At 46.0% G+C, this 24,486-nt stretch overlaps 1 protein-coding gene across 1 annotated transcript in view; it reads right to left on the bottom strand.

The window, feature by feature from the left end:
- The window catches only part of GALNT17 (polypeptide N-acetylgalactosaminyltransferase 17), a 501,273-nt gene that overhangs the window by 311,783 nt on the left and 165,004 nt on the right, over positions 1–24,486 (bottom strand). The gene's annotated exons all lie outside the window — the stretch shown is intronic.

Genomic DNA, 24,486 nt, shown 5'->3' with positions numbered 1-24,486 from the left:
CACCAAATAAAAATACCAACCAGAGAAAAACGTCATCACTGAATGAAAAACTTAACACATCAAAAAGAGTATTAAACACAGCTGAAGAGAATTAATAAATTGGAAGGCAGATATGAAAAAAAAAAAAAAGATCTGTAAGACAAAAAAAGAAATGAAAATCATGAAAGAAAAACCTGGAGAGAATGAAGGTCCAGTATATTAAAATATATCTATATACACAATATAGATATAAAATATACCTATACATACAATACACATACAAAAATATATATAATTCATCTATTAGTCTGTCGTACTGTGGTGGCCTGTGTGTTTCTGTGAGGCTAGAGGCTATGCCACCAGTATTTCAAATACCAGCAGGGTCACTCATGGTGGACAGGTTTCAGTGAAGCTTCCAGACTAAGAAAGACTTAGAAGAAGAAAGAGGCCATCTGCTTCTCAAAGAATTGGCCAGTGAAAACCTGATGAACAGCAGTGAAACACTGCCTGATATATTATTGGAAAACTTAATGAACAGCCCTGAAAACATCATCCGATATAGTGCCGGAAGATGAGCCCCCCAGGTCGGAAGGCACTCAGAACACGACTGGGAAAGAGCTGCCCCCTCAGAGTAGAGGTGACCTTAATGATGTAGATGGAATAAAGCTTTCAGGACTGCCATCTGCTGGCATGGCACAACTCAAAAAGGGAAGAAACAGTGGCAAACATCATTAATAATCAGAACATGGAACACACAAAGGATGAATCTAGTAAAGTTGGAAGTTGTCGAAAATGAAATGGAACGCATGAAGATTGATATCCTAGGCATTAGTGAACTAAAATGGACTGGTTTGGGGCATTTTGAATCAGACAACCGTATGATCTGCTACGCAGGGAATGACAAATCTAAGAGGAATTACGTGGCATTCATTGTCACAAAAAAATGTTTCAAGATCTATCCTGAAGTACAATGCTTTATTTCAAAGATAGGACAATATCCAGACGCCTACAAGGAAGAGCAGTTAATACAACTATTATTTCAAATTTATGCATCAACCACCAAAGCCAAAGACAAGGAAATTGAAGATTTTTACCAACTTCTGCAGTCTAAAATTGACCAAACATGCAATCAAGATGTGTTGATTATCGCTGGTGACTGGAATGCAAAAATTGAAAATGAAGAATCACTGGGAGTTGGAAAATTTGGCCTTGGTGACAGAAAAGATGCTGGAGATCGCATAATAGAATTCTGCAAGACCAACGACTTATTCATGGCAAATATCTTTTTTCAACTACATAAATGGCGGCTACACACGTGGACCTCATCAGATGTAATACACAGGAATCATACTGACTACATCTGTGGAAAAAAGCAATGGAAAAATTCAGTATCTCCAGCCAACACAAGGCCAGGAGCTGACTGTGAAACAGACCATCAACTTGCTCATATCCAAGTTCAAGTTGAAGCTGAGGACAATTCAAACAAGTCCATGAAAGGCAAAATATGACCTTGATTATATCCCACCTGAATTTAGAGACCATCTGAAGAATAGATTTGATGGATTCAACACCAATGACTGAAAACCAGAGGAGCTGTGGGATGATATCAAGAATATCATCCATGAAGAAAGCAAGAGATCATTAAAAAGATGAGAAAGAAAGAAAAGACCAAAATGGATGACAGAAGAGACTCTGAAACTCACCCTTGAGTGGAGAATGGCTAAAGCAAATGGAAGAAATGACAAGATAAAAGAGCTGAACAGAAGATTTCAAAGAGCACCTCAAGAAGACAAAGTGAATTATTATAATGAAATGTGCAAAGACCTGGAGTTAGAGAACCAAAAGGGAAGAAACACGCTTGGCTTGGCATTTCTCAAGCTGAAAGAACTGAAGTTTTTTGTCATTTGTCTTGCAAAACTAAAGTCTCGAGTTGCAATACTGAAAGGTTCTATGGGCAAAAGAGTGAATGATGCAGGAAACATCAAAAGAAGTTGGGAAGAATACACAGAGTCACTGTATCAAAAAGAACTGGTTGATCTTCATCCATTTCAGGAGGTGACATATGATCAAGAACCAACAAGTATTGAAGGAAGAAGTTGAAACGGCACTGAACAAACTGGTGAAAAACAAGGTTCCAGGAATTGATAGAATACCTACTGAGATGTTTCAACAAACGGATGCCATGCTGGAGGCAGTTACTTATCTATGCCAAGAAATCTGGAAGACAGCTACCTAGCCAATTGACTGGAAGAGATCCCTATGTGTACCCATTCCAAAGAAAAGTGATCCCACAGCATGTGGAAATTATCCAACAAAATCATTAATATCAGATGCAAGTATAATTTTGTGGAAGATAATTCAAAAATGGGAGCTCTGGTAGCATAGGGCCTAAGGCACTTGACTGCTAACCAGAAGGCTGACGGTTCAAACCCACCAGCCACTCCTCGGCAGCAAGATGGGGCAATCTAGTTCCATAGTGATACTGCCTCGGAAACCCAAGGAGGGGTCGTTATGAGTCAGGTCCAACTCGAGGGCACATAACAACAACAACAACAATTCAAAAATGGTTGCAGCAGTATACTGACAATTTCCAGAAATGCAAGCTAGACTCAGAAGAGGATGTAGAACGAGGGATATCGTAGCTGATGTCCGATGGATCTTGGCTCAAAGCAAAGAATACCAGAAAAATGTTTGTGTTTTACTGACTATACAAAAGCATTGGATTGTGTGGATCATAACAAATTATGGATAATATTGAGAAGAGTGGGAATTCCAGAACATTTCGTTGTGCTCACAAGGAACCTGTACATAGACAAGGAGGCTGTTATTCAAACAGAACAAGGGGATACTGCAGGTTTAAAATCAGGAAGGGAGTGGGCCAGGGTTGTATCCTTTCCTCACACTTATTCAATCTGTTTGCTGAGCAAATAATCAGAGAGGCTGGACAATATGAAGAAGAATATGTCATCAGCATTGGAGGAAGACTCATTAACAACCTGTGATATGCAGACAACACAACTTTGCTTGCTGAAAGTGAAGATGATTTGAAGCACTTACTGATGAAGATTAAAGACTACAGTCTGGAATATGGATTACACCTCAACATAAAGAAAATGAAAATCCTTACAACTGGAACCAGTAACTAGCATCATGATAAATGGAGAAAAGATTGAAGTTGTCAAAGATTGCCTATTTCTTGTTGCCATAATCAACACCAACAGAAGCGGCAGTCAAGAAATCAGGTGCCGTACTGCACTGGGCAAATCTGCCACAAAAGACCTCTTTAAAGTGCTGAAGAGCAAAGATGTCTCTCTGAAGACTAAGATGTGCCTAACCCAAGCTATAGTATTTTTAATTGCCCCATACACATGCGAAAGCTGGAAATGAATAAAGAAGGCCGAAGAAGAGTTGATGCTTTTGAGTTGCAGTGTTGGCGAAGAACACTGAAAGTACCATGGACTGCCAAAAGAACTAACAAATCTATCCTGGAAGAAGTGTAACTAGAAAGCTCCTTGGCAGCGATGATGGCCAGACTTTGTCTCACATACTTTGTTCATGTTGTCAGAAGGGATCACTCCCTGGAGAAGGGCATCAAGCTTGGTAAAGCGGAGGGTCAGTGAGAAAGGGGAAGGCTCTCAATGAGATGGACTGACACAGTGGCTGCAATGATGGGCTCAGGTCTAGCAATGATCATGAGGCTGGCGCAGGACTGGGCAGTGTTTTGTTCTGTTGTACACAGGTCATCATGAGTCTGAGCCAATTCAATGGCACCTAACAACAACCACATACACACAATATACACACTTTGTTGTTGTTAGGTGCTGATGAGTCGGCTCTGACTCACAGCAGACACACTGCCCGGTCCTTTGTCATCCTCACAACCCTTGCCATGCTTGAGCCCATCGCCGAAGCCACCGTGTCAATCCACCTCATCGTGAGCCTTCCCCTTTGACTCCAGATGAAAACGAGGTGAATGAGAGAGAGGCAATATCCTAAGAGACAATGAAAGATACGGTGAAATATACATTTGAGATGGAAGACAGGAACTCCCAGGTTCAAGAAGTACAAGCCCCCAAGATAAAGGAAAATAAATATACTAGTAGACACATGGCAGTTAAATGGCAGAAACAAAAGACAAACTGAAAATCTTAAAAACAACCACGGGGAGGATGATGCAGAATGGGGCAACGGCTCATTCGATTGTACGTAAGGTCACCATGCGTCGGAGCTGACTTGACGGCAGTTCTCTCTCTATGCTGATCTCTGTCTCTATTCATAAGAAGGAATACTATATAGCAGTGAACCTGAAAGCATGGCAGCACTTGTATCATATGGATAAATCTCATCGACTTAACGTAAAACAAAAAGCAAGCGTCAAAAATGCATAGAAGTAAAATTCCATTGATATAGTTTCAAAAAACTAATCAACATATAGTTTAGAGATCTAAATGGTATGGAACTATAAAAGCAGTATAAAAGGAAAGTAGATTATGACTGAGGAAGGCCACGTTAAGGACCTCAAAGGTTTTCCATCAGGCTCTATTGTCAAGCTGGGGGATGAACATGATTCATATTCATTATGTAATTTTTCTTCATACCTGGTATACATGATACATATAATGTATGAAATATTGCATAATAAAAAGAGATAAAGACACCAAAAAAGCCAAACTCACTGCCACTGAGTCAATCCCAACTCACAGTGACCCCCATTGGGTTCCCAAGGCTGTAAATCTTTACGGAAGCAGACTGCCTCACCTTTCTTCCGCAGAGCAGCTAGTGGGCTCAAACCACAGACCTTTGGGTTAGCAGTCCAATGCCTTAAGCACTACACCACCAGAGCTCCCTGATACAGCCTGTTCTCTTTTGTTTTCTTATGACTGTGTACTTTTACTCACTCACACTGCATTTTCTTTATTTCTTTTCTGCACTTGCTGCCTTTTCCCACAAGCCACCAGCAAGAATTCTAGTTTTCTTGCCAGCATGCAGCCCAAAGGTCGAGGAAGGACTCACCTGAATGGGGCAAAATTGACCTTGGAGTTAACTCAGTGGAAAGCATCTGCCCCTTCTCTTAGTTCCTGTGTGTGGTTTAGTTTAGCACGTCTTTTCCCCCTGTAGTGACAGAGCGTTTCTTCTTGCCCAGTCTAACCACATGGATAGTTTCCAATCCTGTCACTGAATTCCACCTCAGCGAATATACATCTCAGCTCTGTTTGCCCTACACACCCCCACGGACACCCTGTTCAGTGCAGGCAGAGAGGCCAGGGAGGGGATTCATTTTAAAACAGCATGGAAATGAAGACAAGGAGTACATGGGGATCCCACCAAAGATACCCAGGAAGCAAGTTCCCAAGGAGATTCTTTTTCCTCGGCACCATTATTTCTTCCATTATGAAAGTCACCCACTTAGGAACCTCAAAAAAGACCATTCCTCATGGGACAATGTGACAAAAATGAATTATATCTTTTGTGGTCCATATGCTTCCATTTTCCCCACAATTCAATCTGCCAGAGAGGTTCAACGATGCAGCAAAAATTTTCACTGGTATTTTTTTTAATGGGCTTACTTAGCGGGCCTTGGAAACCACTGGCAAAGACAGATGAAAGGATTCAGGGCCACAGATGAGGCTGAAGTTGGTCTGGACGCAGCTGGGACAAAATGCCACTGGAACAGGATGGGATGATGCCAGGTACCCAGGGAACCTTCTGTCCTGAAAGTGCCCCTTGCTCTTTGGCCAGAAGCAGGAGCAGCCTCTGAAGGCTGATATGAGCTTGTAGGCATGGAAGCTGCATCTGGCAAGGGGAGAAGCAAAGAGAATGGTGCAGCTGCTTGGCCGTAGGCTTGGCGGGACTAACCGTCCCCTCTTCTCCTTCAAGCGCTGCCTCCTGAGTTACCTTAGCGGAAGACAGGCAGGTGGAGGTACTGGACAGGAAGTTGAAGACAAGGAAGGAAAGGAGACTGAGACCAGTCCACCACAGCACTGACCATTCTTCATGCTTCTCTCCAGATCCACTCTTCATTCTTTTTCACCTTGCCATGCGCTGTGGGAAGGAGCTCTGGTGGTGGTTAAAGCATTTGTCTGCCAACCCAAAGGTCAGTGGTTCAAACCCACCAGGTGCACCACAGAAAAAAAGATGAGGCAGCGTGCCTCTGTAAAGAAACAGTCTTGGCAACCCAATGGGGGCTGCTATGAGTTGGAATCAACTTGATGGCAGTCAGTTTGGTTTGTGGTTGGTGGACCATGGGCCCCAGAGACTCATCTGTATGGGCCGCACCAGGTTCTCTTCCTTTGCCTTCTGGGTCTGGGCTCCCCGAGCAGGAGGCACTGGGGAGTCAAGCATGTGGCCACTAGCGAATAGGCTGGCAGTTCAAATGCATCCAGAGGCACTCAGAAGAAAGGCCTGGGAATCTGCTTCCAAAATATGCCAGCCATTGAAAACACTGTGGAGTACAGTCCTACTCTGACACCCATTGGGTCACGATGTGTCGGAATTGACTCAACAGCCACTGCTTTGGGGCTTTTTTGCTGGGAGAGATGGTGAAGAAGGAGAGAGAGAGGCTGGGTCTCATTCCCTGAGCGCTCTCCCTGCTGGGCTGTGGTTCCTCCGCAGAAGGCCACAGTTCCTGCAGTGCAGGCGGCTCCCCGCGGAGGTGACAGCTACCGTCACTTCTGTGAACTGCTCCTCCTCCTGCCCCTCCAGGTCTCTGGGCGAGAGTCCACAGAGAGCCGATTCCCACAGACGGAAATCAATCCCATCCCCGGGTCCCTCCTCTCCATCATTGTTGACACGAGTCACCCACACGGCTCTCTCTCTAGCTCGCTCACTCGTGCGTTCACCCACTCCTGCTTCCTCTGTCCCTAGCCGCAGAGGGACAGAGGGGTGAGCTCAGACCTCACACGGCAAGAGGCCACCATCCCCAGGTTCACTAATTCACTGGAGCGACTCACCGCATTGGTGAAACACACACTTACAACTACTGTCCAGTACAGCAAAAGGATAGACATTGGGATCCTTTAAAGGCAGAGATGCCAGGGGAGGCTGGCAGGCATCCCAGTGCAGAGCGGCCATGTCTCAGAGAGGGCAAGGCACCTTCCTTTGCGGACTAGGAAGCTCTCTGAGCCTCAGTTCTGGGCTTTTCTTGGCCAGTCCTCCATGCTGGACTAAATCATGCCTCCTGAGGCTGGTGATATCAGCCCCTGACATGAGCCGCCTCTGGTCTGGTCAGCCCTCTCTTGCCAGCACAGATCCTCAGACATGGCCTGCAAGTCCTAGACCAAGACACACCAGTTACTCCCCGAGTCACTCCTCAAGAACCAAGGACAAAGGCCACCTTCCTGAGGGTAACCATAGGTCCTTTCCAGTTCGTGGTGGCACGTGCTTCCTCCTCTGTTATTACCTGAGGGACTTCCTCAGCTCTGTCACCCCTTTCTGGTGACCCTTAACTCCCCCAAACCTTTGGAAATATAGGCATATCTCATTTGATTGCACTTTGCAGATACAATGTTTTTTGTTTGTTTGTTATTTTATAAACTGAAGGTTTTTGGTAACCCCACATCCAGCGAGTCTATCCACGCCATCTTTTCCAACACTGTGTGCACACTTCATGTCTCTGTGTCACATTTTGGTCATTCTCACAATATATCAATCTTTTCCATCATGCTCCTGCACACTTAATAGATTACAGTAGAGCACAAACATAACTTTTATGTGCACTGGGAAACCAAAAGAGTCATGTGACTCACTTTACTGCACTGGTCGCTGTATTGCAGTGGTGTGGAACCCAACTCATAGCATCTCCAAGGTCAGCCTGTAGTAATTTTGCTAGACTCTCTCCAATTATCCCTTCTGACTGCACCATTTGCTCCCTTCTTGGACCCTGACTGACACGACACCTCACCTGTCACTGTTGGCCAACTTCGCCCATGGGACATTGTCTAGGTTCCCTTTCACAGCACAGATGTGGCTCTACCCAGTGTCCGACACGTGGAAAGTTCTTAAGTACTGTGGATGGTGATGACACAACGGTTAAGCACTCAACGGTGAACCAAAACGTTGGTGGAGTAAACTGAGCAGCCGCTCCAAGGGAGACAAGGCCTGGCAACCGGCTCCCAGAAAGATTATAGCCTCGAAAAAACGCAAGAAGGCAGATTCACTCTACCCACGGGGTCGCTAAGAGTCAGAGATGGGCTTGACGGCACCTGACAACAACACATGGATGAACAGACACCAGCTTTGCAGATTCAACTGGAGCCTTCTCTGATAAACGAGTAGTTGACACCAAGAAAGAGGACAAGTGTGTATGATAAAAAACATCTATGACAGGACAATAGGAGAGGAGAAGAGGAATTAAGACTAACTAATAGAGTAGATTTATATTCATAAACAAGACGAGAGTCGGCACTGATGGATGTCACGGGGCGCCCAAGCCTGAAGAAGACCATTTTGTTTGGTTTGAAAAGGGCACTGGTGACCTTCAAGACAACCATCCCAGTGAAGCCAGCATTTCCAGAGAGATAAAGTAATGAGGCAGGAAGGCAGGCCACCATCTGGTCGTGAGGTCTGGCCTGGAGCAAACAGAGAATTCTGTCATTAAGGCGCTGTATTCCGAGAATAACAAACTAGAAGACATAATGTAAAAAAAAAAAAAAAAAAAAAGCATTTGTCAAAGTGGCAAGTATTGCAATACACCTAGAATACTCCAACCAATATGAAGAAAATTACAAAATTTACTAGAAGGAATGAAAACAGACATACATAAATTGACAGAGGGAGACATGTTTCTGAATTGGAAGACAGAATGCGATTAAGATACATCTTCTCCTTATTAATTTGAAGGTTCAATGTCATTCCAAATTGGATTTCTGTTGTTGTTGTTCCCGGAATATGACAAAAGGCTCTAAAATTAACCCAGACGAGTGGAAAGGCAGGGAAAGCGTTGACATTTTTTTAAAAGAGACATGAGGGGACTGCCATATCTGGTATTAAATTGGGAAATAAAGCAGGAATAATTAAAGCGGTATGATGACTGTGAGAGAGAAGGTCCCTGGGTGGTGTGATCAGTTTGCACCCAACGACTAACCTAGAGGTTGGTGGTTTGAACCCATCCAGCACCACAAAAGGCACGCCTTGTGGCCAGCTAGCTTCTGTAAACATTACAGTCAAGAAAACCCTGTGGGGCAGTTCTCTCTGTAACACATGATGTGGCCATGAATCAGAATCAACTGCACAGCAAAGCGTTTGGCTGGGTTTGCTGGGAGGGGAGAATCTTCATTTTTTTTTCCTCCAAATGTTAACTAATTATCCAACATTCAGTAATAACAATAACCTTGACTTTTGAAATTTCAGAAATACCTACTTCCAGTGCAGCCGAGTTAATGTCTAATTTCTGCATGGCATTTCCAACAAATGGAGCAGTTCCACCTAACCCCGTGGAGTCCACAAATTCCCTGGGATTCCCCCACCTAATAAGTGCTCAGCAGGGGGCTTTCATTCCACCCACATCCATCTTAGGCTCCGCCCAGGCTCCAAATGCCTGTGGAAGAACTTAGGTTGTAAATCAATACTGAGGTCCCTCACCCCGCTCCCTCCTTACCAGGAAGGTTGTAATTTTTTCCAGGGTTACAGTTTAAACTCATGAGTTTATAGTAACCAGCATTATTCTTTCCAAAATGGGGATGGTGCTCACTTTGACAAGTGCACAAAACCCAGTTTAGACGAATACTGCAGCAAAGCCTATCACAGGGCCTTGAAACCTCCTAAGGCTGGTCATCGTCTGGGCATGCAGGAAACGCAGCCCTACACACACACAGCGTCAGCCAGGGAAGAGCCAGGCTCACCACGCAGTCTGCTCAGTGGGATGGCACGAGTTGGGGGTCTCCGCAAAGAAGCCTGTGTCTCCTGAAGGTCACAGATGCCAGGGAGCTCCCACGATTATGCTACAGCATTTGGAACTTGGATAAAATTTATAGACAATCCAGAAGTCAAAGCCATACTTTAAATAAAAGAACAAAACCAAAACCCGCTGTTGTTGAGTCGATTGTAACTCACATTGACCCTACAGGCAGAGCAGAAGTGCCCCATAGGGTTTCCAAGGCTGTAATCTTTAGGGAAGCAGACTGACATCATCTTTCTCCTATGGAGCCATTGGTGGATTCAAACTGCCAATCTTAGGGTTAGCAGCTGAGCACTGTGACCACTGTATCACCAGAGCTTCTTTGTACATTTAGCTTAAAAAAAAAACACTGCCATCAAGTTGATGCTGACTCATGGTGTCCCTAGAGGACAGAGCAGAACTCCCTACCTTTCCAAGGTTGTCAGTCTTCATGAAAGCAAACTGCCCTGTCGTACTGCCATGGAGTGGATGGTAAGTTCAAACTGCTGATCTTTTGGTTAGCAGCCACGTGCTTTAGCCGCTGAACATTTAACAGTGAGCAGTACTTTCAGGGTCATTCCTGGAAGCTTCCAGCTACACTCCTGGAAGAGGGCAGCCTTCATTCAGAAGCCAGCCTGAGAGTGGAGGCAGAGAGAGGATGATGGTGGACATGGGGAAAAGGGCTCACCTGCCTGCCATTAAAACACAGCAAAAAGTTCCAGTAACTTAACTAGACTGTGAGGTCGGAGAACAGGAAACGACAGGCAGATCAACGGAACAGAAAAGCTCATCAGGAAATGTTGCCGAAAGGAAGGGCCGATGGCACCGTGCCATAGGTAAATGTGAGAGATAATGAGTTCAAACAAAAAGCGTTTTATTAGATACAAAGCACTACATACACAAGTTCATTACTACATACTTACTATAAATATATAAAAACCCTACTGCCATTGAGTTGATTCTGACTCCTCATGACCCCCCCCCATGGGTTTCCAAGGCTATAAATCTGTACACAGAAGCACAGTGCCTCATCTTCCTCTCACAGAGCAGCCGGTGGGTTTGAACTACTGACCCAGTTAGCAGCCAAATGTCTTACCCACTATGCCAGCAGAGCTCCTTATAAATATGTATAGTACATAAACATATATAGCAAATCAATATACCACTACATACATAACATATAAACAGATGATATATAAAGAGACAGAGTGTGTATTTTATAACAGATACACATTAATATACTATATAGTTCGATTGCCGTCAAGTCCATCCTGACTCATGCTGACCCCCTGGGTGTGAGAGCAGAACTGTGCTCCATGGCTTTTCCAATGGCTGCTTCCTCGGAAGCAGATTGCCAGACCTTTCTTCCAAGGCATCTCTGGGTAGACTCGAACCCCCAACCTTTCAGTTAACAGTTGAGCACATTAACAGTTTATGTTATAACCACCAGAGCTCCTAGCATGTGTGTGTGTGTGTGTGTGTGTGTGTGTTAAATATACATATTAAAATTAACCATCCGGGAACTCTCTCTCTTTATACACACACAGACACATATATGTAATATATGTGCTAAATACATGGATGCCCAGTATAACCCTAAAAACCGCTGCCACTGAGTTGATTCTGACTCATAGCAACCCCCACTGGGTTTCTGAGGCAGTAAATCTTTATGGAAGTAGATTGCCCCATGTTCCTTCTGCAGAGTGGCTGGTGAGTATGAACCACCAACCTACTGGTTAACAGTCAAACACCTAAGGCACTACACCAGCAGAGCTCCAGTATATATGTGTGTGTGTGTATTAAATACACATATTAAAATTCACTTAATTCATATGTATGTATTGCAGTTGCTAGGTGCCGTCAAGTTAATTCTGACTCCAGGCAACCCCCGATGACAGCAGAACTGCCCCACAGGGTTTTCCTGGCTACAGTCCTTACAGCAACACACCATCAAGTCCTTCTCCCTTGGAGCCACTGAGTGGGTTTCAACAGCCAATCTTCTGGATAGCAACTGATAGCATAACCGTTGTACCAGTAGGGCTCTATAGACATACACATATATTTTTATGTAATTTTGTAAACCACTTGACTGCTAACCAGAAGGCTGGCAGTTCAAACCCACCAGCCACTCCTTGGAAGGAAGATGGGGCAGTCTACTTCCGTAGTGATACTGCCTCGGAAACCCAAGAAGGGGTCGCTATGAGTTGGGGCCGACTCGATGGCACATTCACAACAACAACAACAAACCATTGGGAGCTCTGGTGGTGTAGTGCCTAAGGCATGTGACTGCTAACCAGAAGGCTGGTGGTTCAAACCCACCAGCCACTCCTCGGAAGGAAGGCTGGGCAATCTACTTCCGTAGTGATACTGCCTTGGAAACCCAAGGAGGGGTCACTATGAGTCAGGTCAAATGACTCCTCATCAAACATAAATCTCTTGACTCCATTCCCTTCTCTCCATCACTTCTACCACTGCTCAGGTTGAAGCCCAAGTCACCTCTTGTTGGGGCTTTGCAATCGTCTCCTAAGGACATCTGCAGAGCAGGCTTTCTAAACTGCAAACTTGACCACTCCTTGCTTAAAATTGCATAGTGCCTCCCTGTCTTTCACAGATGGAAGCAAAATCCAAACACTGCACACAACATCCAAAGCACTCGGAGGCTGACACCCTGCCCAGCCTCATGCACCACCACCCCCTCAACCTGTCCTCCTTCTCTGCTGCAGTCTTCTTTCTGCTCCACCAAAGCTCTTCCAAGTCTCCTCAAGGCTGCTGCCCCTTGGTGCCTCTGTCACTCATCTTTGCTACTGTACCAAGCCCCGAAGACCCTTTCCAAACCCTACCCAGCCCTGAAAGACCGCTGCTCCTTCTTGGTGGTCCCAACCACACCCTTGCAAGCTCAATGCAGTCGAGTAGATTCTGACTCATAGAGACCCTGTGGTGCAAGGAGAACTGACCACAGAGTTCCCAAGGCCATCATCTTTACAGAATCATACTGCCCCATCTTGCTCCCAAGGAGCAGCCAGTGAGTTTGAACTGTCAGTCTTCTGGTGAGCAGCCAGGAGCAAGTCACACAAATTTTTTGGTTTCCCAGTGCATAGAAACGTTATGTTTGCACTCTACTACTGTAGTCTATTAAGTGTGCAATAGCAGATGGGAAGTTTGAAATATTGTGCGAACGACCAAACTGTGACACAGAGACAATGACCACATGCTGTTTGTAAAACGGTGCCAATAGACTTACTTGATGCAGGGTGGCCACAAACCTTCAATCTGTAAAAAATGAAGCACAGTAAAATACAGTCTGCCTGTACTTCAGAAGAACCAGCCACTGGAAACCCATGGGGAGCACTGTTGTACTGTGACCCACACGGGGGAGTCACGAGTCAGAAGAGACTCAATGGTAAGTGGCTCGTGTTGATACAGAAACCTCTCGGTGACAAGTCAGTCACCAGCAATCAGCAAACACTGCTCCATGAGCTTGGGGTAGATCTTTATGGTTCCCTGGTTCACTGGGTTTTACGATGATCATGACCTTTGTTGACATATTAGGATTTTAACACTTTCTGTCCTGCGTGCTCTGTGCTTCCCAGACGAGCTGTCCATGGGTTGCGCTAGTCTTTGTATCTTGAATAAAGTCAGAAGAACTCAAATGCATCCAGTGCTACCCAGTCGGTGAGAACTAAGTAAAGCGTGCTGAGTGTGATGGTCATTTCTCTGTGTCAACCTGGCAGGGCTATGGCTCCCAGGGGCTTTGCCAAGTATGAGACTTGCTGCTATTACATAGCGTAATGCAATATAGTACAATGATTATAAATAGGTATTTTGGCGGGAGTCACTCTCTTTCAACTGTACACTCTTGCCATCACCTGACCTATGGGTCCTGGGATGGAAGCCTGCAGGAGTTGCTCCAGGCTGCCACCTGACCTAAGGATGTGGGACCTGTCAGCCTTCACAACTGCATGAGCCAATTCCTTGAAGTTAATCTCACGCTCTCTCTCTCTCTCTCATTCTTTATGTGTGTGTGTGTGTGTGTCACTGGTTCTCTTTCTCTACAGAACCCTAAGACACTAAATATAAAGAAGACAGCTCACTTGGGGCTCAACTTAGAAGCTTGAGTTGAAAGAGAGGAAAGGTTGATGGCCCCACCTCTCATCAGTACAGGGGTTTCTGAGATGGCCACCAGTGGGGGCTAGACTCCTACAGGATTAAAGAGGTGAGCACCTCATAGGGCAGTCCATCCCTACCTTGCAGCTCAAAGAGATAAAATCTCAGCAAAAATCGCTCAATTTCTTCCACCCAGTGGTCCTACCTCTCTCCACTCCATGTCTGCCATGGAGATAATTACACTTCATGTCATTTTCAAATATTTGAAGATACTACGACCCATTCTCGTATCTTCTTTATTCCAGATTAAACACATCCACTCCGTCAACCATCTGTGCATGACTAGAGTTTCAACCTTCTCACAGTCAGCTACCGATGGATTTTCATCTGAAAAACCAACCACGATTATCAGGATTCTGGGCACCAGAGCCCAGAATACAGGTAAGACGTCTTTTGCCCATTCACCAAACTGTTCCTGTACCATTTGCAGTGCTGAGAGCTATGACTCACTGTTCTGGGCTTGAAAATTCCTCTGGAACAGAAGGTCCTCAAATTTGCAAGCTGTCGTTCTACTTCAAGTGGCATGTCGTATATGTACAATGATCTTTATACTTCCTGGAGTCTTTCTCCAAAGATTACGTCATCTGATACTAAGAACGGTCCATTCCACAAATAGGAAAACTGAGGCCCCATGAAGATAAAGAATGCTCCTAAGATCACCAAAGGTCAGAAGTGAGACATCTAGAATCAAGATCTGTGTATTTCGCTTCTCTTTGCTCCCACCCAGGTCTGCTTCTACAAAGGCACTCTTTACACCAGTGTTCACTACAGCACTATCCACAACAGCCAAAGGTGGAAACAACCCAAGGGTCCATCCACAGATGAATGGATAAGCAACATGTGGTCCCTATCCATACAACGGAATACTACTCAGCCAGGAAGAGAAATGAAGTCCTGATCTTGTCACCACATGGATGGACCTTGGAAACATCAAGCTGAGCAAACTCAGTCCCATCCTAAACGGACAAATCTAGTATGATCTCACGTCCATGAAATAAGCAAATATGTAGAAATTAAAGACTATCAGTGGTCACTAGGGATGGGAGGGAGGAAAACAGGGAGTGTTTGGCTGGGGGGAGTGAGTCTATGTTCACGGTGGTGGACTGATGGGGTAAAAGATGATGGAAATGGGTATCCAACTTGAACAGTAAAATCAATGTCACTGGAATATGTGTATGTAGAAACTGTTCTGCTAAAGTTCTGGTGGCGCAGTGCTAAAGCACGGGGCTGCTAACCAAAAGGTCAATGGTTGGAACCCACCAGCTGCTCTGTGGGAGACAGGTGGGGCAGTCTGTTCCTGTAAAGATATAAAGCCATAGAAACCCTATGATGAAATTTACTTTGTCCTATAGGGTCACTATGAGTCGGAATCAACTCAATGGCATTGGATTTTTTTTCATCACAATAAAATTATAGAAAAAGAAAAGAAGGAAGGCAGCCTCAATGTTTATGTCACCAGAAGGGAGAAGATCAAAGGCATTCTTGGTACCCAGCCAGCAATGACACAAATGTCCCCTGTGCATGGTGGCGGTATACTCAGGGCTCAGCTTGCCCACGCTCAGGCTGGTGCATATATCATGTGTGTAGATGAAAAGACTATTTCTAAAAAAAATCACGAAAAGGAGAGTGTGGCAATTCTGGACTTGCTTGTTGCAGATGGATGAGGTGGCCGGCTACACAGGTTAATAGCGTCACTTAGCCTCACATCACTTATAAAACTGTGCCAGGGGAAAAAGAGCTGACCAAGAGACAGGTGGGAAATATGCTGAGTTGAAGAAAAGCCCTTCCACAGCAGAAGAAAACCTGCTGGTGTCCAATGCAAACTTCTATGCTGCAGGCCAGACCATCAGCCAGCTCACTCAGCCCTGCTGGTCCCAGCACCACACCCAGAACGCCACTCCTCAGCTTCCTGTGCTGTTATGTGGGGGCTGAAGAGGAGAGAGCAGGGAGGGCTCTGCTCTCTGAAGGTTAGTAATGCTACCGTTACCAACTCTGCCAAAAGCAAACCGTGGACCCACAGATTTGAATGAAAATAGATCTGCTCGTCTCAGAGAGGGTCAATGACAAGATGCAAAGAGGGATGAGAGGCAAAAAAGCAAAACAAAGGCAAGCCACCCTATCCCAAATAGAGCCTTGTACATCAGGGTGCATCGCAGAACTATTCACAACGTCCAATAGGTGGGAACAGCCGACCATCCACCGATGGATCCGTAACCACTGCGTGGTACCATCACATACTGGAATACTACTCAGTCACAGAAAAGGAATGAGATTCTGATGCCTGCCACGACATGGATTAAGCTTGACAACACTATGCACTTTAGCCACCACACCACCAGGGCTCTGGGAAACATGAGGCTGAGTGAGATACCCACCCCAATGCCTTCAAGTCAATCTTGACTCAGAGCAACCCTAAAGGACAGAGTAGAATTGTCCCGTAGGGTTTCTTTACAGAAGCAGGCCACCTCATATTTCTCCTGCAGAGCGGCTGGTGGGTTCGAACCACTGACCTTTTGGTTAGCAGCCAAATGCTTTAACCACTGCACTCACCAGAGCTCTTTGAGTACAATAAGTGAGATACAAAAAGAAATAAATTGTATAACCCCACTTATACGAAAGATCTAGAACCGGCCAGTGGACAGAGATTAAGAGTAGATGGATTGCTACCAGGTTCTGGGGAGAGGGGAGAATGGGGAGTCATGCATTAATGGGTACAGTGTTTCTGGTTATGGGGCGATGAAAAACATTTGGCGATAGATAGTGGGGATGGCTGCACCACATGGTGGATGTGACTAAAGCCACTGAACCGTACACATAAAAATTGCTAGAATAGCAAATCTTATTATACATCATCTATAATAAAATAAATTTTACTATAAATATTACTGTTTTATTACGGATATATAGAGAGATATATATATCTCTCTATATATAACTATATATAGAGAGATATATATAAAAACATGCTAAAATAATAATTTAAAAAATGAACCACCCTAGGAAAATGCTGCTACCTCCCTCACCCCCCAAAACTATCAGTATGATCTTCCTTCAACATACATCTCACACACACACCTCTCACACACACCTCACAAACACTTCACACACACATACCTCTCACACATATATACCTCTCATACACACACACCTCTCACACACACACTAACACCACCACTACTACCATCCCTAACCATCAAAACTTGAAAATAATTTTAAAAATACCATTTCTCAAAGAGCACAAATTTATAAAATACACATCAAGGTCCTCAAAAAACAAAAAACAAACAAACAAAAAAAACCCCGTTGACAAGATCTTATTTAATTCTAAGTAAATGTCCTTGTTCAAGGGAGTTCTGGTGGCACAGTCGTGAAAGCATTCAACTGTTAACCAAAGGTTGGCAGTTCGAACCCATCCACTACTTGTGGGAGAAAGATGAGGCAGTCTGCTTCCCCGAAGATTTACAGCTTTAGAAATTCTATGAGGTAGTTCTGCTCTGCCTTCTAGGGGCACCGTGAGTCAGAATCAACTCGATGACAATAGGTTTTGGTCCTCGTTCATGCCCTTCTCCTACATGGCAGATTTGATTTTGTTCAGCAGACACTTACTCTCTGCCCTCCACATCCCCGGGATGAGGACAATTTCTTGCTCTGCTAGTGCTGGGCTTGACAGTCTTGCTGGGCAGAGTATAATTCCCCAGCCCTTGACTCTGTGATTGGCCACAGACTTGCTTTGGCCAAGAAAACATCAGTGATGTGACAAGAGTAAGGGCTTAAAATGGCTGATGTGGTGAGTTGAGGCCTCTTGATTTGGCCATCACCATGAGTACGTACTCTGAGGCCAACGGTCCCAGGAGGATGAAAGACACAACAGAGCAGCTGGAGGCAATCCAGAGCTTAGACCCAAGCCCAGCAGGACCCAGCCCAGAGCAACCAAACTGCTTAAACAAGGCACGTGAGAGAAAGCGAGGCTTCAAGGACAGCTTACGTGTACACTGCTGGCCTAAGCAATGACGATTATCAGATGTTGGTGCTGTGTACTAAGATGGAAAAATGAGAGAAGAAAGATCTGGGGTATGACAGGATATGATGGTTAATTTCATGTATCAAGGTTAGGCTATGGTGACCAGACATTGGGTCAAACACTAGTAGACATTGCTTTGAAGTATTGTGTTAAACACTTAAATCAGCTGACCCTAAGCAGAGCAGATTCATCTCTATAATATAGGGGAGAATGGGGAGTCATGCATTAACGGACTTATCCAATCAATTCAAGGTCTTCAGAGAAAAAAAAAAAACTAAGGTGTCCTGGACCAGAGTCCCATGGGACAACCTAGTCAGTTGGCATAATATAGTTCATAAAGTTTATGTTCTACATCCCAGTTTGATGAGTAGTGCCTGGGATCTTAAAAGCATGCAAGCAGCCACCTAAGATGTAACTATCGAACAACTATGATCTCTTCTTATCCAGAGCAAGTAAGAAAAAAAGAAATCAAAGACTCAAGGAAGAAACTAATCTACACGAATAACAGTCTACACAAACCATGGCCTCATCTACCCTGACACCAGAAGAACTAGATGGTGCCCAGCTATCACTAATGACCCTTCTGATCAGGGCCACAACAGACAGACTGTGATAGAAGGGGAGAAAAATGTGGAACAGAACTCAAATTCTTACAAAGTCCAGACTTACTGAACCAGTTGAGAGTGGAGGACTCCCCACGACTACTGCCCTGAGGTACTCCATAAAGTCTGAAATGAAATTAACCCTTGTGGTGACCTTTTAGCTAAATTACAGATAGGCTCATAAGACCTGTGAGTGCTGTACCTTTAAAAACTCATCTATAGGAGGCCAAATGGTCAACAATGACTCTAAGTAAAGATGAAAGGGCCAGGGGGCAGGGGAACCAGATGACTGGAAACCAAACATCCAGAATGGGATTAATGAGAATGCTCACTTATCGTGGAAAATTTAACCAATGTTGCTGAATGATCTGTCATAACTGTTACATGGAAACCTAACTTGCTGTGTAAACTTTCAGCAAAACACAATAAAATATTAAAACAAACAAACAAAATAGAGTCTTCCCAAGGGGTGGAGGATTCAGCCTGAAGACTGTAAACAGACATCTTAACAGAATCTCCAGTATGATACCTGGCCTACGGATTTCAGACACAAGACAGTCTGTCTCCCGACCACAGCTACTGGATTTGCCAGCCATCATACCTGGATGAATCAGTTCCTTAAAGTCCATCTCCCTCTTCCTCCTCATGCCCCTCCATCTCTCTCTATCTCATTGCTTCTTCTTCTTTGGAGAACTCTAGGACACAGAGTGTGGCACACAGTCAGGAGTTTGGTGGGATGGACTGAAGTGGAGATACCTGAGACATCCAAACATGGATGCCAAGTACACGACCTGGGGTTCAGGGAAGAAGTCAGGGTTGGAAATATAAAATTGGAATCTGGCAGGGTCCAAATGTAATTTAAAGACAAGTTCTTTGATGAAAACAGGATGTTTCCCCAAGATCATTTCTATAAACTCTGGCCCAAAAGGTTTTCTAAGAGGTGGAGAGTATGGCTACATGGAGACAAAGAGAAGTTGGCTCCTCCAACAGTGAAGGATCAGAAAGAGAAGGACCTAAGAGAGACACTGAGTGAAATGACGGGGAATGCAGAATACCTGAAAATGGTGGCTCCTAAGAACTGACCATTGGGTTTGGTAATGCCTAGGAGCTCTGGTGGTCCAGTGCCTAAGGCACTTGACTGCTAACCAGAAGGCTGGTGGTTCAACCCACCAGCCACTCCTCGGAAGGAAGGTTGGGCAATCTACATCTGTAGTGATACCACCTCAGAAACCCAAGGAGGGGTTGCTATGAGTCAGATCCAACTTGATAACAGTGAGTTAGTGAGTTGTGGCACTGGTGACTTTCAGGGAACCAAAGCCTGATTCAAAAGGCATGTAAGACAAACAAGTGGTGATAGCAAGTGCAGGCAACTTCCCCATGGGACCTGCAGCAAAAGAGAGCAGAAAACTGTGGGACGGGTACAACAGCACCAAGGGACTCAGACACAGCAGCCATCATGAAATGAACACCACACAGGACACACACCAACCATCACAAAGACAAGGCCGGACCAGGACGGGCTCAGACACAGCAGCCATCATGAAATGAACACCATGCAGGACCAAGCAACATTTCACTCTGTTGTCCATGGGGTCACCATGAGTTGGGACTGACTGGACGGTAACTCACACCCACCACATATACTTCTATCCTAGAGATCATTAAGGGAAAACAATCACACTGCCAGGAAAAATAAAAACTAGCTCAGCACCCAGAGGAAGAGGTTCTAACGTCAGCATAAAGCCAAGACCCTCTGCCGTCAAGTCATGGCAACCTTATAGGACAGGGCAGAACCGTCCCATAGGGTTTCTGAGGCTGTTGGTCCTTATAGAAGCAGACTGACACATCTCTCTCCCACAGAGTGGCTGGTGGGTTTGAACTGCCGACCTTTCAGTTAGCAGCCGAGCGCTTAACCACTAGGGCTCTGTGCATAAAGTCAGGGAGTCCAGAAACCCAGATTCTGGGACCAGCCCTGCCCCAGGTCAGCTGGACGCCCTTAGACACAGCCCTTCTCCGGGCCTGGTGTGTCTATAAAATGGAAGCGTGCACCAAGATGTGTCTGAGATCCTGGGCGGTGCTTGGGAATCCCTGCTCCTCCACTCAGTGTGGAAACGTGACAGAATGGACGGAAGCGACCATCAGCAGGCGGAGAACGGGCAATCACACGGCTGTGCCTCCGGAACCCAGAGATCCCCAAAGCCCTTCATCATGGAGGCTTATCAACTCTGTATGACCCATGGGAATGGGAAGTGATGGGGTCCCGGCACCTGACTACAGCCTCGGGACACTAGTATCGCAGCAAGCCAGAAGATGGGACGCGAGTGGCCGAGTTCTTCTTTACCTGGGTGGGCCCGCATACAGCCAGAGAGAAATGGAACCAAACCAAACCCCAGCCATGGAGTGGACCGTGTCTCACAGCAACACCGTGTATTACAGAGTAGAACTGCTCCACGGGGTTTTCCTGGCCAACTGCCAGGCATTTCTTCCATGGCACTGCTGGGCAGGTTTGAACCACCAAACTTTCGCACCACCCAGCAACTTTAACAGAGGCACTACTTTAGGATTTATTACTAGATTGACACTCGTTAGAGATTTGATAGATTCCACAAATGCAAAAAAGCCCTTGAATAAACATGAAAAGGACCCCATAAATCAACACCCGGACCCCCAGCACCACCCCAGCCCTCGACCTAACACAGTATACGTCCTCCATAGTATTGCCAAGATGGAGCCCCTACCCCAAACAAAACAAACACACTGCCACTGAGTGAGACCCGACTCATAGCGACCCCTCCTTGGGTTTCTGAGGCGGTATCACTATGGAAGGAGATTGCCCCATCTTCCTTCCGAGAAGTAGCTGGTGGGTTTGAACCTCCAGCCTTCTGGTTAGCAGTCAGGTGCCTTAGGCACTGCGCTACCAGAGTTTCGACTAAATATCTCCAGAGATCCAGACTCACCCACCATCCCCCAAGGCAGCAGAGCCCAATGGCTCATTTTCATGTGTTCTCAAATGCAGTCAGTGAGGCGCTGGTGGTTGAGCGGTGGAATTCAACCCTTCCCTGCAGGAAACCCGGGTTCGATTCACAGCCAACGCACCTCTAGTGTCACCTTCACCTTGTCAGAGGAGGCTTGTGTGTGGCTAAGGTGCTGAACATCTTAAGACGCTGTTTCAGGGAAGACAGACTAGGACGAAAGGCCTAACAGTCTGCTTCTGAAAGGCAGCCATGGAACACTCGAGGGATCACAACAGTGTGACCCACAACCAATCCAGGAGACGGCACAGGACCGGGCAGCGAGTCTTTCCGTGTGTGGGGGCTGGCACGGGCCAGGGGCTGCTCTGGAGACAGCTTACAGCAAACAACCACCCGATGAGGGAGGGAAGGCTGGTGGGGTCTCCCACATGGGACACCTGGACAGGCCTGCTTGTCTCGTCCTCCAGAATGGATGGGCCTTGGCCCCAGTTAACACGTGCTGGGGAGTGTGGGAGGCACTGACGGAGACACTCCACCTAAGTTCTCAGCTGCTCTTCTGAAACAGAAACCGGTCTTTCAACACTGGGGCCTCCTTGGATGCACACCCTCTGTAGGTCACTATTTCCCAGGCCTTCTCCAGCCAAGAACAGCAAATTCAGGATGTTTCCCCAAGATCATTTCTATAAACTCTAGCCCCAAAGGTTTTCTAAGACGTGGAGAATAACTGGGGCTTGGACGTGTGTGTGCTTTCCTCCAGTCTATCACATCCACTGTCACCTCTCGTTTTTCAAATATCCAAACTGCCCCACTTGTCACCTGCTAGACATGCAGCCTCCAGGTTGAGCTGGGCAGGTAGGTCTGTCAGCCATGGCCATGAGACTGGGCTGTACATATCTTCACAGAATATTCACCTTTAACAGCCTCCTGGAGCACTGGTAGCACGGTGGTAAAGCATTTGGCTGCTAACCAAAAGGTCAGTGGTTTGAACCCACCAGCCGCTCCATGGGAGAAAGATGAGGCAGTCTGCTTCGGTAAAGGTTAACAGCCTTGGAAACCCTCTGGGGCAGCCCGACCCTGTCCTCTAGGGGCACCATGAGTCAGAACCGACTCCACGGCAGCAGGTTTGGTTTGGGTTTTATAACTTTCCCATTCTAATGTCTGCAAAGCAATAAATTATAGGAAAAAAAAATCTCAATTGGGTGTTATTTAAAAAGGGCGACAAACTCAGCCCTGATGAGGGATGACAGGCGGCATCTGCCATCCACTCCCCACATAAGGCCACGAGTCCCCCACAAGGGGGGCTCTTTCTCAGCATCCATCTCAGGAGAAGACTGAGCTCCTTGGGGATTCTCCAGACATCTCCCATGACAAAAACGTCCCCTTTAATCCCTTCCCATGGCTAAGGACAGCAGGGCTCAACCTCTCACATTTCATTTCCTTTGGAACCCGCTTTCTGAAGGGCTTGCATCCCCCATAAGCCACTCTGGAAGGATGCCAGGGAGCAGTCCCTGCCTCCAACCCAATGTGTAATCATTGTTATGCAAATTTCCTTCATAGACAGGCACACGGAGTCAATACACATTTTCTCCAGCTTTCTCCCCTCCTCTAATTAGCTTTTACAGAGCCCTGGCTCGCCATTTTTTAAGGTCAGAAGTTGCCTTTATTTTATTTATTCACCTGAGCCATACAGGACTTTCTTGTCTGGGGCTGTTTTCATTGCTGATTATGACTCCTTCCTAAAGGGATCAAAGCACACTGGTTTGCTAATGGGTCCTTGTTGTGCTGGACTGCTGCCCACACTTTGCGGGAACCTTGGAGCCTCAATTATTATCCTTTTTTATTTGCTCTTTCAAATTTCAATTCAGTGGAAAGGTGTCATCCCAAGCACTCAGAGAGCCATGTAGGATGCAGCCCAGCCCTCCTGGATTTTACAGTCTAGACGGGCGGCTGAGACAGACCCACACTGCTTACCTAGGGGCTAACGCTAAAGGCTCCAGGGACTAATACCACGATGACTCAGAGAATTCAGAGATCAATACGAGCTTAAAATATACACGTTCATAATGTCCAAGGGTGGAAAGAAATGGCGCTGTTGATGCAACAAGTGAGAAGTGCTTGTCTGGCGCCTGGACTGGGCATCGGAGCGTGTATAACTCCCTCTATAGGGAAATCTCACCGGCCACGAACCCCACGGGCAGCAGTGTGCGTGCCACAGTGAGCGTAGCTAGGAAGGGCGCTCTTTCTTATAACGGCTGTGAGATGTGTGACAAGGATCCAGCATATGGAATGGGAAAAAAGACCTTCATCTGGGCCTTCACCCAATATATATCTATTAACAAACCCACTGCCATGAGTCGATGCCAACTCACAGACCCCCAGAGGACACAGGAGAACTGCCCCACTGCGTTTCCTAAGCGGTTCAAACCCACCAGCCACTCCTCGGAAGGAAGATGGGGCCATCTACTTCCGTAGTGATACTGCCTCGGAAACCCAAGGAGGGGTCACTATGTGTTGGGGCAACTCGACAGCACATAACAACAACAACAATCTTACAGGAACAGATGGCTAGGTCTTCTCCTATCCAGCTGCTGATGGGTTTGAACCACTGACCTTTTAGTTAGCAGTCGCATGCTTAATCATTGCACCGCCAGGGCTTCTTATATTGCTTTACCACACCAAAATCAAACCTACCACTGTCAACTGGATTCTGACTCACAGCGCCCCTAGAAGACAGAGTAAGAAGTGCCTCATAGGGTCTCCAAGGCTGTCAGTCTTCACGGAAGCAAAGCCCAAACCAAACCCACTGCCATGGAGTCGACTGTGACTCACAGTGCCCCTAGAGGACAGAGTGGAACTGCACCATGGGGTTTCCAA

The sequence above is a fragment of the Orycteropus afer genome, unplaced genomic scaffold, assembly GCF_000298275.1.
Source record: "Orycteropus afer afer isolate SDZICR_OR568_19922 unplaced genomic scaffold, OryAfe1.0 scaffold00006, whole genome shotgun sequence".
In the NCBI taxonomy this organism is placed as follows: Eukaryota; Metazoa; Chordata; class Mammalia; order Tubulidentata; family Orycteropodidae; genus Orycteropus; species Orycteropus afer.
Note: the sequence above shows the minus strand (reverse complement) of the source record. Positions and strands in the feature narration are given on the sequence as shown.